Source organism: Eschrichtius robustus, chromosome 15, assembly GCF_028021215.1.
Source record: "Eschrichtius robustus isolate mEscRob2 chromosome 15, mEscRob2.pri, whole genome shotgun sequence".
NCBI lineage: Eukaryota > Metazoa > Chordata > Mammalia > Artiodactyla > Eschrichtiidae > Eschrichtius > Eschrichtius robustus.
In genome coordinates this window covers 85,655,522-85,672,352 of record NC_090838.1, presented here as the reverse complement: position 1 = coordinate 85,672,352, position 16,831 = coordinate 85,655,522, and positions in this window count along the sequence as shown.

The following is a 16,831-nucleotide window of genomic DNA, read 5'->3' as shown; positions in this document are numbered from 1 at the left end:
AATCTCTGGGTTACCTCTCATTCCCATTTTTTGCTCCTTCGGCCCTTCAAACCATGGGTAACAACTTCCCTGAGTCAAACCCCTCTTTGTTGAACACCTAATGCAGTTTTATTTTTCCACACTGGACTCTGGCTGATTCAGTCAGCCAAGCGCTTTCCCATCGTCAGCCTGGGTGGCTATGTGGGCTACCCAGCATCACAGTCTGCTTGGCCGCTCCTGCCTCTCTGCCCCCCGGGGGGAGCAGGGGTGTGGTTACAACAGGGAGCACCTGCCCTAGGCCAGCTTGTGCCTGGCCTGCAGCGCCAAGTGACCGCCTCAGGCCCGGACTCCTGGTCTCTGTACCTAACATCCTGCGCCACGCCTGCCCCGGCACCCCACCCCCAGGGACAGCGCACACCCCTGGAGACCCGTCTGTTCCATAGACCCGAGGAGCCTCTCACCTGTGGCCTCGGGTCACACTGACACCACAGCTACGACTCCAGACCGTCCACACTGAAGGACCCCTTCGGGACATTTAAACATTTATCTTCTGGGTGAGGAAATGAAATTGACACGGAAGCAGAGAGAAGTGATCTGTCCAGGGTCACGTAGGGACTTGATGGACCAGCCAAGGCCAGATGCCAGGCCTCCTGCCTCCTGATCCTAACCACTTAAAAAAAGAGCAAAAAACTTTTAATTTTAGGTCATTGCAGATTCCTATGCAGTTGTAAGAATAATACAGAGAGAGACCTTGGTACCCTCTGCCCAGTCTCCCTCCATAAGAACGTGTTGCAAAACCATTGTACAGCATCACAACCAGGATGTGACACTGGCACAGGCCACTGGTCCTGCTCAGATTTCCCCAGTGTTATTGTACTTATTTGTGTGTGTGTGTGTGTGTGTGTGTGTGTGTACTGAGTTCTATGCAGTTTTATCACGTGTAGACTTATGTATCCACCACCACAGTTAAGATATAGAACATGTCCACCATCACAAGGAACCCTCATGTGTCCTTTATAATCACACTCAGTATTCACCTGCCCCACCCCCTCCTTAGCCCCAGGCTCACTGATCTGTTCTTTATTTCTATAACGTTGCCATTTTTTTTAAATTTATTTATTTCATTTACTTATTTTTGGCTGCATTGGGTCTTCGTCACTGTGCGCGGGCTTTCTCTAGTTGCGGCGAGCAGGAGCTGCTCTTCATTGCGGTGCCCAGGCTTCTCATTACAGTGGCTTCTCTTGTTGCAGAGCAGGGCTCTGGGCACACGGGCTTCAGTAACTGTGGCACGTGGGCTCAGTAGTTGTGGCTTGCGGGCTCTAGAGCGCAGGCTCAGTAGTTGTGGCGCACAGGCTTAGCTGCTCCGCAGCATGTGGGATCTTCTTGGACCAGGGATTTAACCCGTGTCCCCTGCATTGGCAGGTGGATTCTTAACCACTGCGCCACCAGGGAAGCCCCTATAGTGTTGGCATTTTAAGAATGTTTTTTGATAGAATCATATACTATGTAACATTTGGGGATTTTTTAACTCAGCGTAATTCTCTGGAAATTTATCCAGGTTGCTGTGTATATCAATTGTTCTTCCTTTTTAATTACTGAGCAGTGTTCCATGGTATGGATGTACGACTGTTTGCAGAACTAGTCACCCGTTGAAGGGATCTGGGTTGTTTCCAGTTTGGGGCTATTACAAATAAAGCTGCTGTGAACACTCATGCACAGAGTTTTGTGTGAATGTAAGTTTTCATTTCTCTGGCATAAGTGCCCAGGAGTACGATTATTGGATCATAAGGTAGTTGCGTGTTTAGTTCCACCGAGTGCTATGCCATTTTACATACACTCCCATCAACAATGTATAAGTGATCCAGTTTTTCCGTATCCTTGCTAGTTTTTGGTGTTGCCATTGTTTAAAATTTTAACCATCCTGATAGATATATGGGTTTAATTAACATTTTCTTACTGGTGAATGAAGTTAACTTTGCATGTGTTTATTGGCCACTTGTATACCTTATTTTTTTCATTCAGATCCTTTGTCCACTTTTTAATGTAGCTTTGTCTTTTTACTATTGAGTTGTAAGAGTTCTTTATATATTGTAGATACAAGTCCCTTCTCAGATATATAATTTGCAAATATCTTCTCCCATTCTGTGAGCTGTCATTTCACTCTTTTAATAGTGTCTTTTGAAGCATAAATGCTTTTAATATTTATCAAAGCCAATTTATTTATTTATTTATTTTGCTTGTAGTTTTGGTGTCATATCTAAGAATCCATTGCCTCATCCAAGGTCATGAACATTTACTCCTATGTTTTCTTATAAGGTGTTAGTAGTTTTAGCTCTTACATTTAAAAAAAAATTTATTTTATTTATTTACCTTTGGCTGTGTTGGGTCTTCTTTGCTGCACGCAGGCTTTCTCTAGTTGCTGCAAGCAGGGGCTACTCCTTGTTGCGGTGCGCGGGCTTCTCATTGCGGGGGCTTCTCACTGCGGTGCCTTCTCCCATTGCGGAGCACGGGCTGTAGGTGCGAGGACCTCAGTAGTTGTGGCATGTGGGTTCAGCAGTTGTGGCTCGTGGGCTCCAGAGCACAGGCTCAGTAGTCGTGGCGCACGGGCCTAGTGGCTCCGCGTCATGTGGGATCTTCCCGGACCAGGGCTCGAACCCATGTCCCCTGCATTGGCAGGTGGATTCCTAACCACTGCGCCACCAGGGAAGCCCTTAGCTTTTACATTTAAGTCTTTGATTCATTTTGAGTTAATTTTTGTATCTGGTGCAAAGTAGGAACTCAAGTTCATTCTTTTACACGTGGATATCCAGTTGTCAGCACTGTTTGTTGAAAAGACAATTCTTTCCCCATTGAATTGTCTTGGCACTCATGTCAAAAAACAATTGACCATAAATGTGAGGGTTTAATTCCGGATTTTCAACCCTATTCCTTTGATCTACATGCCTAACCTTTTGCCAGTACCACACTGTCCTGACTACTGTACTTTGTATTGTTTTAAAACTGGGAAATGTGAATCTTCCAACTTTTTCTTTTTCAGAGTTGTTTTGGCTATTCTAGGTCCTTTGCAGTTTTGCATGAATTTTGGGGTCAGCTTGTCAATTTCTACAAAAACTGCCACTGGGATTTTGATAGGGATTGCACTGAGTCTGTTGGTTAAATGGGGGAATATTGCTATCTTAACAATATTAAGTCTTTCGATCCATAAACATGGGCTATCTTCCTATTTATTTAGGTCTTTTAAAATTTCTTTCAACAATGTTTTGTAGTTTTCAGTGTGTACAAGTCTTGCAATTTATAAATTAAATTCATTCCTAAGTATTTTTTCTTTTTGATGTTATTTTACATGGAATTGTTTTCTTAATTTTATTTTTGGATTATTCATCGCTAGTGTACAGCCAGCAATCACTTTTAATGGGCCTTTGACTAACATTTGTTTTCAACTGCAAACTTACTTAAGGAAACCTCTTCTAACATTTAAAACTTAATAAGTTTAATATACGTTTGCCTTTTTAAGTATTTCAATGGTCTGATGACAAAGTCATTTTGAGCCTTTTAATTTCAAATTCTGAATTTGAATATGATGAACCTTACATTCTCTTAAATGTTCCAGCACTGTTTACAAACTTAGATTTCAGCCTAAACCACAAATCTAAAGCAATTGCATACCAGAGTCTGAGAGTCCCCAGTCTCTAATACATTACTTGCAAAAAATTCCAGATATGAGACTCCTTCCTGACACCCAGACCCGAATACCCAAACATTTCTGAATTCCTGCGGAGTCTTTCTGATCTGGGCATCCAGGTGCCTGCTGGCAAGGACAGTTCTTGTGCCAGTTACCTGAAGACCTTGGGGGCAAATGCACTCACTCAACTGAGAAATGATCTAAAAGTCTTGATCAGGAGCTGATTGTAGCCAGTTCAAACAAACAAGCTTACCCACAAAGGTATGTACATAAATGCAAGCGCAAGTTGTTTTTTTTTTTTTAAATGTATTTTGATGTTTCATACCAATTCCACATTTAATATCTCCCCCAAACTTTTAAATTTATCTTTATCATAATTGTTTATATACCTAAAGATAATGTAATGAATTTCTTCATTAAACCCTATCTACTTATCTCAGTTTATCCCAATGTGCAAAAAGAGTTGTATTATTTTCTATGTGTTCCACGATGTGTAAAGGATTGGGAAGTAAAATGTAAGGAGGTTCTACTATGTGCCTGGCTGTCGATCCACATTACCTTACTTAATTCGCACCTCTGACTGCTGACCAGTTGGCTGTCAATAAACATTTGTGAAGGAAGGAATGGCCTGTGCCCGCCACTTACATTTTGGTGTGAAGTTATTTCTAGAGCATTACTTCACCTCTATGTGTGACATGAAAGGCGAAGGTTTCATTTAAACTGCATCAGTAAGAGATGCCCGTGGGGCTGGCAGGTTTCAGCCACACAAGTGTTTCGACCCAGGGCTGCAGAATACTCTGGCCTGATTCAGCACTGAAAACCCAGAAGGTCTGTCGATCTTGGGCAGATGCATCCACCTGCCTCGGGAACTGTGACTTCAGGCAGAGGGGAACCAGCAGCTTCTTGTGGGAAGCCCACTGCTTTGGCCCCAGACCTGGGGTCATTCATGCCCTGCTTTTTTTCCCTATCTTTTTTTTTTTTGTAATTGAAGTATAGTTGATTTACAATATTATATTAGTTTCAGGTGTACAGCACAGTGATTCAACATTTTCACAGATTATACTCTATTAAACGTTTTTGCAAGATAGTGGCTCTAATTCCCTGTGCTATACAATGTATCTTTGTCGCTTATCTATTTTATACACAGCAGTTTGTATCTCTTAATCCCATACCCCTAATTTGTCCCTCCCCGCTTCCCTCTCCCACTGGTAACCACTGCTTTGTTTCTATATCTGTGAGTCTGTTTTGCTATATTCATCCATTTGTTTTATTTTTTAGGTTCCACATCAACCCTTGGGGACTAAAAAATATGCTACTAAAAAAAAAAACCAAGGGGTTAAAGAAGAAGCCAAAGAGGAAATCAGGAAACACCTCGAGACAAATGAAAATGGAAACACAACTTTCCAAAATCTATGGGATGCTGCAAAAGTAGTTCAAAGAGGGAAGTTTCTAGTGATACAGGCCTAACTCAAGAAACAAGGAAAATCTCAAATAAACAACCTAACCTACCACACCCTGCTTTACCTTGCCCTTTCTGGAATGCATGGGAGATATTACTAGCCAGTTTCTCACAGAAGCCACCTGAGGTCAAGGGCGGAGCCCTTGTTTCCCTCAGCTTCCCCCAGCTGTACAGGCCCTGGGGGCCTTCGCCGGTCAGACCCAGGCCTGAACACGGCAGTTCCCCTGGGCCTCTGCTTCATGAACTGTGGCCTGGCTGGGTCCCCCCTTCCACCACCCATAAGCTCTCAGCCGAAACCGAGCGAGGACCCAAACCTCCATCCCAGGGAAATGGGCACCGGGCGACTGACTCAGCTGGGCCACTGCAGGCGTCCTGGAAACAAGCCCACGTGAAGCAGGGCTGTGCTGGGGGCAGGACTGTCCCTTCTGACATCTTTCCAGGTTGCCCGTTGCTACTCGCCTGGCCTGCCCCTTCCCCTCCCTCCTGAACAGAGGAAGATGGAGGCGGACGGGCTTTCCCACAACCCCTGCAGGTGTTCCCTGCAGCTTCCAGCCAATCCCTACAACACAGTACTGGGCGACAGCTGCTCTGGCCTTTGCTTGTGGGCTGAGCCGAAGAGGAAAGTCTGTAGTGTCCACAAGTGCGAGTTCAGGCTCAGAGATCCCACTGTGGGCAGCACCCTACGCTGAGGGTGTGTGTGTGTGTGTGTGTGTGCAGGTATGTGTGCAGGTGTGCACACATGTGTGAGCTATGCAGGCTGTAATTTCCAAAACCAAAATGGACTTTTTCCTGCGTTGCACATTCTTTTACATGAAAGAATTTTACAGAAGCATAAAAATGAAATCATAGTCAGCTAAAGTTCTAGTGGATCACCTCTGAATAAAAGAAAAAAATTACTTTCTATGAAATTGGGGCTCTTCTAAGAAACGCCAAGATTCCCAGCACTAGAGATACCGGCTAAAGACAAACTCAGGCCAATGGTCAAGTGGCAGGAGGGGGAGAAGGAGCAAGACAGGATCCATGGCCTGGTTTGGCCCTGAAGATGGCGGTCACTGGTGGTGGCCTCCGTGACGCCCACCTCCGAGCCCCCAGCACCTTGCTTGGCCTCTTTCCCCTGGTTTCTCTTTTCAGGGGTCTGTGAGCCCCTCAAGGGCAGAGGCCATTTCTTACTCATCCCGGCATCCAGTGCCCAGTGCCCAGCCTGGGATGCAGTAGGCGCCCCGAAATTGTCAAGGAGTACCTGAGACGGGGTCCTGGGTTGGGGGGAACAGATGGTCCTGATTCTGTGCTTTGTCGCCTCCTCAGATCCCAACTCTTCTTACTCTGCCCCTTCACATTTCAAGTGACCTCCAGCCAGGACCAAGGCCTCCCAGCCTCCTTGGAGACGGGGGCTCCAAGTGGACTTGGGAGAGGCCCATATTTGGAGCACCCCCCAACCCTGCTTCCGAGCTGGAGCCTCCTAGGAGCTCCAGCGTGGGGAGCATCTGGGGCCCTTGGAGATGTGGCCCTGGCGCCAGCCCCACCCCTCCGCCTGGAAGGCCCCACCAGAAGACAGCGCTTCCCACTCACTTGCTGGGAGACAGCGAGGCTGTCACTTAAGACCTGTCACGTCTCCTCACAAGTAGACACCCCGATGGCCAAGGGGGATGAGTCCATGTGAGGGCTTGGGTCTACAAGGCTCTATGAGAGTGTTGGCTATTATTCTAAATTACTGATCTAAATGACCAATTTATGACTAATACGAAAAGTGTAATCCTCCTTATATATGTATCATGATATGGAATCCAGAGTAGTAGTGTTGGGCTTCCCTGGTGGCACAGTGGTTGAGAATCTGCCTGCCAATGCAGGGGACACGGGTTCGAGCCCTGGTCTGGGAAGATCCCACATGCCGCAGAGCAGCTAGGCCTGTGAGCCACAGTTACTGAGCCTGCACATCTGGAGCCTGTGCTCCGCAACAAGAGAGGCCATGACAGTGAGAGGCCCGCACACTGCGATGAAGAGTGGCCCTCACTTGCCACAATTAGAGAAAGCCCTCGCACAGAAACAAAGACCCAACACAGCTATAAAGAAAGAAAGAAAGAAATTAATTAATTAAAAAAAAAGAAATAACTAATAGCAACAAAAAGAAATAATGCTAATAAAATCTTAAAAAAAAAAAAAAGTAGTAGTGTTTTGTTCTTGGAGAATTCAAGGATACAGATTTTTTTTGGCCACACCCCGTGGCTTGTGGGATTTTAGCTCCCCGACGAGGGATTGAACCCGGGCCCTTGACAGTGAAAGCACGGAGTCCTAACCACTGGACCACCAGGGAATTCCCGAGAGTACAGATTCTTAACGAGGACACAAGTCTCCAAAGATGCTCTGGTCAGCAGGGTGGCCAGTGCAGGCACAAGAATCAGAACTCCCTGCTTAAGCCGCACCTCTACCCCGAGCTCCTCATCCCTGTGGGAGAATCGTGGTAACTGCTAAGACCTGTGAGCCCAGGCGCTGTCACAGTCACCCGCCCCCCTGGCTGCTGTTGGCTCCAGAAACACAGCTGCTTTGGACTCGGAGCCCTTCCTTACACAGTTCCCCATCCCGATGGCCCTCTCCCACCTAAAGGCTGCATCCCACATTTAGAACCCCAGCCTGCGACCCCAGGTGGGGGAAGGACTCCAGGTGTTTGATCGTGCTGGTAACTTTCAGGAGGTCCCCTTTTCTAGGAGGCCCTTTGTAAATCCCTCCCCGCTATTTCTGAGGCAGGAGATAGATGGGCCCCAGGCTGAACAGCTGGAGTTGGTCCCCTGTGGACAGAAACTCCAAAATAGCAGGAGGGAGGAGAAGCTAAGCCCTGCCCAGATGAGAGACAGGAGACCACATATTTCTCAATCTCGAAGTCAAGGAGACCTTCTCGACTGTAAAGCTTCTTGGAGGTCAAAAGGGGAGTGATGTCGAGCTACCCACAGGCCTCTTCACTGGGATCCATCTTGGCTTAGAGATGCGCGCACACACAAGGGAGGACCCTGAGATAAACCGAATATGGACTCAGAACCAGGCAAGTCAAAATGATTGGCCGAAGGCAACCCGGAAGAAATGCCCCATATAAGTGATTTAAACCACCACGAGGGCGCGGCTCTCTTTGAGCCCGCCTGTGTGTCTATCCACATGTACTGTACTCGTTTCCTCCTAATAAACACTTTGCTTGTTTCACTACTTTCTGTCTCTCTGTGGAAATTCACTTCTACACAGCTGACGGGCCAGGGCCTTGTCACTGGCAACTGGTCCCTGGTGGTCTAGAGGCTAGGACTCAGCGCTCTCACTGCCGTGGCCTGACCTCAACCTCTGGCGGGGAACCGAAACCCTGCTTCAAGCCGCTGCAGGCCGAGGCCACCTGAGATCACTTCCAGTTTGGGTCAGTGCCCCATCGCCCTAAGACGTGAGCCCTGTGGCCCCTGCCACACCCGACTCCTGAGTCCTTGAGAGCAGAGCCCTGCCCAGGGCCAGGCACACAGCAGAGACTCAGCAAACATGCAGGCGACAGAACAAAACCTGTGAGTTTTTGCTGACAGCAAACATCGAGGCTGCCCCTAGAAGGCATGTGCTCTGCCCCAAGGCTCTCAGCTGCTCCCACCCGTGTCTCCTGAGTCCGCACCAAAGGAGCCTGGCTTGGAGGGGACCCCCCGGGTTTGACTTGGGCCTCATAACCTGCCCTCCCACTGCACAAAAGTGGCCTGGGGTCTCCCTCCTCGATTTTCTCCTCCACCCTCCCTGCCCGCCTCTCTAGGTGGAAGCGGTGGCCCCAGAGGGCCTTCCAGGGCATCTTTGCATCCACAGAGAAGCAGACCAAGGCACAGAGTGAAGGCACATGTCCAGGGTTGCAGGTGTTAGTGCACGCTGGGGGCCCCTCCTCGGACCCAGCTGCAGAATTTCAGCAATGGGTAGGGCCACATAACAGGGCTGGGGCCCAAAACACCTGCATAAACGTATCTGTTCAGGGGCGCTGGAGGGGGCTGGGGAGCTGGGTGGGCGGGGTCAGGGATGCCCCTGGAAGCGTCTGGAAACCTGGTCATATACCTGATAGAAGCTGATTAAAGGAAAGGCTGGCTTTTGACATCATGCTGTAACCCTGGGATCCCCCATGCTCTGCCCTCCCTCCCTCAGTGGCCCCTGGGAGCAGCCTTAGCTCAGCTCCCACCCAGCACGTGTCCCAGCACGTGTCCATCCCCGGTCCAGGCTCATCACCCCAGGGCCCAGGAGTCTGTGGGCGCTCGGTGAACATAGCCCAGCGAAAAGAGTGGAGTGGGCGGTGATGGCTGGGAGGGCATCAGACAGAAGTCTCTCCGCCCCCCTTCCAGGCAGAGCAGACCTCTCCCCTGGCTTGGGCACAGCTATCCCCCCGCCACAGCGACGGTGGATGGACAGAGGGGACCTCCGTGTGACACCCGCCCCCTCTCCTTCAGCCCTGACCCAACATGCAAACTGTGCCAGAGCAGGTCCCTGGGCCTCCTTTCCCATGCGTGAGGCAGTGGGTAAAGCTCCGAGGGCAGGGAGCACCTCTGCTGTCTCCTGCGGCACGGGCAGCCTTCCCTGGCAAAATCCCCAAAGACGCCCGCCTGCGTCGGGTCCCCACTTCCCGCCACTTCCGGCCCGACCACCTCCCGCCACCGGGAAGGTCCGCTCTTTCCCGCATCGGAGCGGAGCCCGCGCGCCACCCAGTGGAGAACTCGGGTAACTGCACCGAGCTCTTTCAACCAGTTTCCCACCTCAATCTGGCTCCTGAATTATTTTCGCTTAAAAGGAGTCAACTGTGAAAGGAGAAATAGTTTCATGATCTTAACGGAGGTGGAGTCGTTTCCTATTGTTGCTGAAGGAAGGGACCTTACCTCGCGGGCGCCCTCGTGGGTTCCTTGCCAAGTCCGATTACACAAGTCAGTAATGATCCCGCTTCACAGGCTCGCATCGTACAGCTGCCATGGCGTCGACAGGTGCCCCGTAGCTGACCTACACCTTGAGGTAACTTGGCATGAGTACACCATAACATAAGCGCATCCTGGTATAGCTCCACTGAACCTTGACATAATACCCCCTGACATATCTAAATCTTGCACAACTGCATCTTGACTTAAACACACCTTAATAGTACTCCACCTCCGCGTAATTACAGCTTAACGTTATCTGTTCCTGGACCTAACTCCACCTCGGCATAAGCCTACCTTGACACAGCTCGTCTTGATGCAACTGCACCTAGATATTATAGTGTAGGGATCCCGTGCATCCCACTTTACAGATAGGAAATGGGAGTCCTGAAGCAGTGTTGCGCCTTGCCTGAGTTCACAAGGCTGGAAAGAGGCAGAAGCAGCCTCCTCTGCACAGCCTTCCCTGCCCTCCACCATCCCCCGACTCCAGGCCTGGTGGAGTTGGCCCCCAGAGAGATGGCCCCTGCATTTGTTTCTTCCTAAAGAGCTGCTCTCCAAGTAAAGAAACAAAGACATGAGGAAGGAGGTGCCCTAAAAAGAGCAGCCGCAGCCCGAAGCCAGGGTCGTCCTAGTGCAGAGAAGAGGACCTGGCTCCCAGTAGCACCCGAAGCTCCCAGTTGCCCCTCCCAGCTCCCAAATCCCCGTGCTTCTCACACCTGGCTCTGATGTTTTTGGAGGCATTGTTTTAACCATTCCCTCGGAGGAGCCGCCTCATACCCGGGCCCTCGGAGTTCTAGGGTGCACTTGCACTTAATGCCTTTTTATCCACCCTGCTGTGTGCTGGGCCCGGAACCAGTGTGGACTGGGAAGCAAGCCGGCCAGATGGGTAGCTCCAGCCGACTGCAGCAGGGCCACCAGCACTGGACTGGGCCCTGGCGGTGACACACTGCGCTCTTCCTCATTGTGGCTGGGATTCTAGGGTGAAAGGAGCTGAACTGTCATGTGAAAGTCCAGGAAGAAAAGGGACAAGGCAGAGAACACCCGTTTGCCCCAGGGATGTCAGACCTTGGGCTGGAGGTGAGACCTGGGAGGGAGGGCTCTGGAGCCAGTTCTGCCATCAGTCCCTGCAGGCCGGCAATGGCCTTCGCAAGGCCGCATCTCTGTCATCAGTGCTGGCCAAGCACTCAGAGCTGAGGTTGGGGGGCCCTGGCAGGGGACGGTAGGGAAGCGCGAAGACAATAAAAACATCCAAGACCCAAACCCCTGCCCTTGAAACGTCCTGGCTGGGTGGGGGGACACCACAGCATTTAGAGCAGCTCAGTGGGACGGCAGCACACGCCCCAGGTACAGAGGCAGCCTGAGAAGGCAAAGATTAACTCCAGGGGACAAGAAATCCATCTTGCAAGATAAACAAGAGTTTTTTACGCACACAGGAAGGTCAGGGCCTTCGAGTTCCCAGGAAGAGGGAATGGAACGTCCACCACATGCACAGACACAGCGGCAGTGCTGAGCTGGACCATCAGAGCTGGGTGAGCCCGGGGTGGCGATGCAGCTGGACCTGGGACAGGGGTCAGACTTGCATTTAGAGCCTGCGCGGTCACTTTCCAAGGGGTTTGGACTTTATTCTGAGGGCAGTGAAGGATTTGGAGCCAGGGAGGGACAGAATCTTATCCATGACTGGCTCTGGGGACCTAGGTCCTGGGATTCCCAGTGATGAGGACCTGGGAGGTAGTACGGAGAAGACAAATTTCAGATTCATTCAGGACCTAGAGTGTCTGGGGATAGGGCTGAGGGGAGGCCAGGCTTTGGGGGTGGAGGGGAAGGCAGGAAAGAATACAAGTCTCAGGCAGCTGCGCATTCAGCCGCTGTATCGGCCAGCAGACCACGGTGGATTAAACAAACAGGGAGTCATCTTTCTCACATAATGAGACAAAAGTCTGAGGAAAGAGGTGGCTATGTTTGCCCAACAGTCATCAGTGTCTGGGCCGATGTCTTTGCCCTCTCCTTGACAGTAGCCCGGCCATGATGTTCTTGTTCACGGCAGGAAGGGGACATGGCCGAGCAGTGGGCGTGGCGGTGCCTGCCCAGCCCACCTCTTCACACGGGTGGACACGCCCCCCTCCCCTCTGGAAACGACCTGATACCAATGACTGCCAATGATGGCTGATGTGGGAGACGGAGGTGCTGCCCTCCGGACTCAGGCAGGGCATCCCTGCAGGGGGGCCAGCTCATCCACCAGGGCCTCGGCTGCAACCTCACTGCAGGCCACCGCCTCCCTCTGCCTGGCCCTGCGTCCCCCACCTGTCCCAGGTGCATCTCCCAAGAGCCCTCCCCGGTGAAGCGGCACACACGCAGCCTCGGTCTCAGAGCCTGTCCCCGGGGAAACTCAATCTAAGACAACCAGTGATGTCTGACCCTTTTATCCAGAGAGCAAAAGGTTTCCCCAGTCCTGTACCCCACCCTCCCCTGGAGCAGACCTCTGCTTCTCTCTCAGGAGCCAGAATCGAGCCCCAGCTGCAAGGCAGCCCGGGTACGTTGCTGCTGTTAGCAATAGCTGGATCCTGCCGGCAAAGGGGGAGCCAGACGTGGGCGAGGGAACCCTGACTGTCACACGCGCTTAACTTAACAACTCTGCGCTAACGTGAAAGTGAGAAGAAAGTGTGATTCAGGGATGCACGACCTTCCTGGGATGACGTTCTGCATGTTTTGATAAACTGGGCCGTATTTTTGTGTTTCCTGTGCTTTGAGAACGTCTCCTTACAGCTAAGGGTCAAGACAAGGAAGAAAACTTGGAGAAACACGGGGGGTTTGAGCTATGGCTTGATGGTGCAGCGTTCTGGATGTGAGATCCAGATGTCTTCCTCTTCTGTAAGGTAAGGATGCACCGCCTCTGAGGGGGCTGATACAGGGAGCGGGGCTGGTGCAGAGGCCTGGGGGGCGGGGCTGGGAGGGGAAGGATGGGCCAGAGATGACCCTCCTGGCTTGAACCCTGCAGGAGATGCAGCCAAAGGCCCTGGAGCAAGGGTGGAAATGGGGGACTGGGGCCAATGGGACACTTTTAAGTGGGCAGAAACCAGTGTGCTTCCTGGACGCCCTGGTGGATAAGTTAGAATAAAAGAGGTGTCTAGGGCTTCCCTGGTGGCACAGTGGTTGGGAGTCTGCCTGCCAATGCAGGGGACACGGGTTCGAGCCCTGGTCTGGGAAGATCCCACATGCCGCGGAGCAACTGGGCCCATGAGCCACAATTACAGAGCCTGCGCGTCTGGAGCCTGTGCTTTGCAACAAGAGAGGCCGTGATAGTGAGAGGCCCGTGCACCACAATGAAGAGTGGCCCCCGCTTGCCACAACTAGAGAAAGCCCTCGCACAGAAACGAAGACCCAATGCAGCCATAAATAAATAAAAATAAATTAAAAAAAAAAAGAGGTGTCTAGGTGGGGTCTTGACTCACCCCAGGTGCTTAATCACTACCTCTAACATTTCTTCTCTGATAAGACACACACACAGAGGAGATAGAGGGTCTTACACCCCCGTTCCAGATTTGTATGTAGAAATCAATCCCAACGCAGTCAGGCCGAGGTCCACTAGGTCGGTACAAGTTGCTGAGAGTAAAGCCTCTGTGCAGGGGCGGTCCAGCGTCACCATGGAGATGTCACCCACAGCCTCCACCCCCCGGCCCACGAGTCGCTGAGAGGTGACAGGCCAGCTGCTGTGTAATGACCAGGCTAGGACAGAGGCAGGGACATGCGGCCTTGGACATGGTTGACCGAGGGACAGGAGTGCTGGGAATAAGATTCGTCATCTTCTGGTGTCCCAGGAAGCACCGGGTCCCACCCGAGAGAATCTAGCAGCAGAACGTGGGGTGTGAGCTCTGCGGATGTTGGGGGACATCGGCACCGCTCCCCCACTGCCCATCACGTTGATCAAGGGCTGCCTGAGGTCCTCCATGGTCAACGTCCAGCTTTCACTGAGAAGTGTTCCCCGGCAAATCCCTAACGGGAAGGTCAGTGACAGATTTGGGGGCAGGAGGGGGCAGGAGGGTGAGGGTAACACCCTGTCAACCAGGGATTTTCCATTCCTGCTGAGGTAGACCCCAGAGCTAAGTATGTTGTTTAGTTTTCAAATTTTAATGGTCTTTTTTTTCTTATCTCATTTAAAGATCACAGCCCAGTTATTGGTCAAAGCAGAACTTCGGCTGTCTGGACAAAGCTGCCAATCAAGCCTGCTACCGACTTGTTCAGCCAGGCCCATAGAGTGCAGCTGGCAGGACCCTGCGTCCCAATGCCCGTGGCCCCAGTGCCCAGCATGGGCTTGAGGCTCAGGACAAGGTCGTGGGATTGAGGCAGGAGATAGATGGGCCCCAGGCTGAGCTCCAAAATAGCAGGAGTGAGAGAGGAGCTGAGCCTTGTCCAGATAAGAGATAGAGACCGCATATTCCTTGTTCTCGAGGTCAAGGAGACCTTCCCGACTATATGTGGCGTGCTCAGGAGGTCAAAAAGGGAGTGATGTCAACCTAGCTATACTCCTCTTTGCTAGAACCCATCTTGGCTAAGAGATGCATGCGCACACATGGGAGGACCCTGAGATAAACCAAATATGGACTCAGAACCAGGCAAAGCAAGATAATTGGCCAAAGGAAACCTGGAAGAAATGCCCCATGTAAGTGTTTCAAACTACCCTGAGGGCGCGGCTCTCTCTCTGGGTCCACCCCTGTGTCTATCCACATGTACTCTTTTTCTTCCTAATAAACACTTTACTTGTTTTGCTACTTTCTGTCTTTGTGGGAATTCATTTCTGCAAAGCCAAAGGGCCAGGGGCCTTGCCACTGGTCCCTGGTGGTCTGAGGCTAGGATTCAGCGTTCTCACTGCCTTGGCCTGACTTCAATCTCTGGCTGGGGAACCGAAACCCTGCTTTAAGCCGCTGCAGGCTGAGGCCACCTGAGATCAGGATGTCTTAGTCTGAGCTCCCCTGAAGCCCACCCTGAGGCGAGGACTTGGGTGCAGGATCCAGGGAGCCCCATGGGAAAGCAGGGGCTCCCTGGATCCTGCTGGGTGAGGGACACCCAGCAAAGCCCAGCCTCGCTCGGCCCAGGGGGTGCACCCCTCTGCTGGGGGCTCTGAGGAGCCTGGTAGGCTGCCTCGGGTCTTCCCCACAGAAGATGAGAGCTAGGGAGAGTCCTAGAGAGAGAGGACAGCCGTCCTGAAGGCAGGAAGGTGGCTGGGAGCTACAGCAGCTGCAGGTGAACTAGGGGGTGCCGGGGCTCAGGGCTGGGTCCACAGTGTCTGCCCAGTGGATGGGGGGCCTTGCAATGTGATGGGAGGACAGGACAGCACCCCATGAAGGAGAGCAGGGACATGAGGGCAGAGGGCTGGGTAAGGGGTCTTCTCCTGCCCACCCAGGCCCCTGCACCTCCCAGGCCTGGCCAGGGCATCCTTGACTTTGCTTAAGCTGCATGAGTTTGGTTTCTGGAGCTTGCACCCAAACTATTCTTACTGAAGTGGAAATGACACCACAAACCGGAGCCCTGGAGACAGTCTCAGTGCCCCTGTGTAGCTGCCCTAGAAGCAAGGCCGGGTGGGCTGGGCCTTAAAACCCTCCACGATGTGCTTTCTGTGCAATTGCTGTCGGGACCTGTCACATGGTGGCCAGTTCCAGTGCTGACACCACGAAACCGACCAACTCCAGGCTTTTGACTGTACAAATGACTTTTATTTGGATGTGGCTACTCAGTAAATATTTAACAATGACCATCTCAGATAGCCACCAGGCATGAACGGTGGCTTTTCAAGCTATGGGGGTGATTAGAAAGTGAGTTGTCAGGGAATGAAGCCGGAGTTTTCTCTCCGGTGACTTCCCCTCCTGCCTCCCCCTCCCCTTCAGGAGCAGAAAAGAGCCAATACAAAACTGTAAGCCCTAGAATAGGCTAAGACAAGTCCCTTCCACATAATAATTTATTTCGTTTCAAAACGGCATCGGGCCCATGCAGTTAAGGGGCTGAGCCCTGACTCAACGTTAGAGATTGAGGCCAAGCAGCTGGAACCCCAGCACAGGGGCAGAAACGCCAGACAGCACAGGGGCAGAAACACCAGACGGCACAGCCTACTTTTGAAAAACATTTACTTGGGAATCCAGCACCTCGATTTTACATTTCTCTGTGCCTTTTCGTTGAGAATGGCCCCAAAGTGCAAATACATTTGCATGTCCTGGCCCCTGGGAGCCCTTCACTGCAGGAGGCTGGCTGGGTGGTTCCAGGCCCCTCCCAGCTGGACCACTCGGGGATGCATGGGAAACAGGAGGAACCCTGGGATGGGTCCTTTCTGGCCTCATCGATGTCCCACATGTGACAGGAGCCCAGAGGAGAATCCTGGCGTGTAACGTCCTGCCGGCTTCCCTGATGGTCTTTTCTGAGGGATAGGGTGACTCCCAGTCCTTAGGGTGTGGGGTCTGGAGGCCTGACCCAGGCGTCCTGCAGCCCTGCAGTTCTCTGAGCAGAGCGGCCTGACTTACAGTTACAGAGAAGCGGGTTACACCCTTCCCTCCCCGACCCCTCCTCCCCTCCCCCAGGTCTTGCTGTGTAAAAATTTTGTAGAGCCAATCGCTTATTATCTACCCTCAAAGCTGATTTTACACAGATTTCCCTTGGCTCCCAAAGCTGGGGAGGAAAGGGGAGGGGATGTGAATGGGGGTCGGGCAGCGTGGGAGGGGGCAGCGGGTTTGGACCACCGCTGAGAAGCAGAGACAGGACCACGGGACAGGAACAAGGTCTGTGGGTCTTCAGATCTGAAGGCGTTGACAGCACCATTTCGATTTTAAGAAA